The sequence below is a fragment of the Peromyscus maniculatus genome, chromosome 21, assembly GCF_049852395.1.
Source record: "Peromyscus maniculatus bairdii isolate BWxNUB_F1_BW_parent chromosome 21, HU_Pman_BW_mat_3.1, whole genome shotgun sequence".
NCBI lineage: Eukaryota > Metazoa > Chordata > Mammalia > Rodentia > Cricetidae > Peromyscus > Peromyscus maniculatus.
In genome coordinates this window covers 50188922-50191376 of record NC_134872.1, presented here as the reverse complement: position 1 = coordinate 50191376, position 2455 = coordinate 50188922, and the positions used below count along the sequence as shown (strand labels likewise).

The following is a 2455-nucleotide window of genomic DNA, read 5'->3' as shown; positions in this document are numbered from 1 at the left end:
ATGAGAACTCTCCAGTTCCTCAGCATAGTCATTTAACAGTACACTTGGTTCTCTTTTGAAATATGCTTCAAACTCTTCTCATGGCAGAAAGGGACTGCATCTCAGTGGCTTGATCCACCTCGTGCAGGGGACACCCAAATAAAACTAGGGTTCACAGCCGAGCGTATAGAAGAATCTGGAAAGAACTCCAGATTCTTGCCTGGGAAGAAACACATTTCACTTTAAGAGGCAGACATTCAATGGCCTGAAACTCACAGTCATTTTAACCCAGTTCCCTGTAAAAGGTGGCCTATGAGAACACCCCAGGAGGAGGGGCTGATTGACAGGGACTGCTATGCCCACCCCCTCGGGATTCCCCTCTCCCCTCTCAGGACAGCCACAGCTGAGCTACGGTAGGAAAGGCACACAGTGAAGGCTGGAGCTGAGCACCCTGGAACCCGAGGCTATTCCAAGGTCAGAGGTGAGTAGTGTGTGTGTGGGGGTGATTGTGTGTGTGTGTCTGTGCAAGCACACACATGTACACGTTCAATATAGCAGAGGAAGTCAAGGCAACTAGTTTAATCAGAACCATCCCTTGAGGCAATTTTGAATCATTTTCTCATTAGGAAATGCAACGTGTGGTATGACTAATGTCCAATCAGCCTGTAGCTCCAGTGCCCTCGCTCACCCCCATTACAGTGTGATGAGCTGGGAGGGGCTTCCGCCTTCTGCTCCCGGGCTGCTTGCTGGCCAGAGTCTAGTGATGGAGGAGAGGAGCTTATTTTCAAATATGAACATGAGGCAAACCCATCGGAAGCTGGGGACAGGGCCACCTCCTGAGGGAGCCGAGCCGAGGTCCCCACACCTACCTCTCCTCCCACTGCTCTCCCCAGTCACTTCTGCTCCTCCATCCGCCTTCCTTTCCACCGCGTTGCTGCCCCTCCATCCCGCGGAGTGCCTGTGTCATTTCCACGTCTCAGCATTCCTCAATGTGCTTTCCCTTCACCGCGTGAGCCGCCATCTTTATTTCCTTCTCTCTGCCTCCTCTCTCCAGACATGTGCTCCTGACCTGTGTGCGTGTCTGCATGCACATGTGTACATGCAACCCATCGGCTGAACCAGGACGTGGTTCTTTCATGGAAGACCTCAAACATAGCTTTTATTTTCCAACCTCAAAGCCATAGTCAAGGCTGTGTGTGTTGAAAGGGCTCTCAGAGATGTTCTAGAAGCATGTCCCACCTCCTCACATCTCAGAGATGTTCTAGAAGGCATGCCCCACCTCCTCAAACCTCAGAGATGTTCTAGCAGACATGCCTCACCTCCTCACATCACTACATGATATTGTCATCTACAAAATTCATGTTCGAAAACCATGAAACTAAGTTACAAAAAAAAAAAAAAAAAAAAAGCAGGAGAGATAACTCAGTAGTTAAAAACACACACTTCTCTTCCAGAAGACCCAAGTGCAGGTCCCAGTGCCCACAGCCACCTGCAACTCCAGCTCTGGGGATCTGATGCCTCTGACCTTCTCTGGCACATATAACCACATATGTATATCTACACACAGGCAGAAATTAAAATAATACAAATAAATCAATATTTTAAATCTCACGGTATTTCAAGTGCATTCACAATCTTATGTCAGGCTGCACTTCACAGCCATCCAGGAGGCCATGTTCTACCACTACAGTGTAGCCACAACTGTAAGGACACAAGGTTATGTCTGTCCTCAGCTGTCTCCAAGTGCTCCATCCTTCCCCTTCCAAGGACACTAAGGCTGAGTTGAGCCTCAGTTCATCTGGAGATGAACATCATGCTGGCATTCTGCAACATGGCCTCCATCTCCGAGTTCACCTGCACTCCATCCTCATCCTGCATGGCAACGAGATAATGTCTTGGAAGATAAGACCAATGCCCTCATTGAAGCAGCTGGCGTCAATGTTGAACCTTTCTGGCCTCGCTTGTCTGCAAAGGTCCTGGCCAAAGTTGACACCGGGAGCCTCCTCTGCAATGTCGGGCCTGGTGAGCTGCTCCAGGAGCTGCACCTGCACTAGCAGGCATCCTGCCCCCTCCACTGCTGCTGCCCCTCCTGAGGAGAAGAAAGTGGAACCAGAGAAAGAAGAATCTGAGGACTCTGGTGATAACACGGGCTTTGGTGTTTTTGACTAAATCTCTTTTGTTAATATGATCAATAAAAACCTGGATAAAAGGATAAAAAGGATAGGTGGGGCTGGCAGGCAGAGAGAAAATATAGAAGAAGAGAGAAATCTGGCAAGTAAAAAGAGATAGCCAGAGAGGGAGGAGGATTCCAGCAAGCCACAGAGTAAGAGTAAGATTTACAGAAGTAAGAGAACAGGAAAAGCCAAGAGGCATAAGGTGATGGGAGAATTTAAGTTAAGGAAAGTTGCAAGAAACAAGCCAAGCTAAGGCCAAGCATTTATAATTAAGAATAAACCTCCGTATGTAATTTATTTTG

The 2455-nt window shown here is 48.2% G+C and overlaps 1 pseudogene; it reads left to right on the top strand.

Annotated features, from left to right (window-relative positions):
* Nucleotides 1-1810: 1810 nt before the first annotated feature.
* On the top strand, nucleotides 1811-2148 carry LOC102911114 (large ribosomal subunit protein P1 pseudogene; annotated as a pseudogene).
* The last annotated feature ends 307 nt before the right edge of the window (nucleotides 2149-2455 follow it).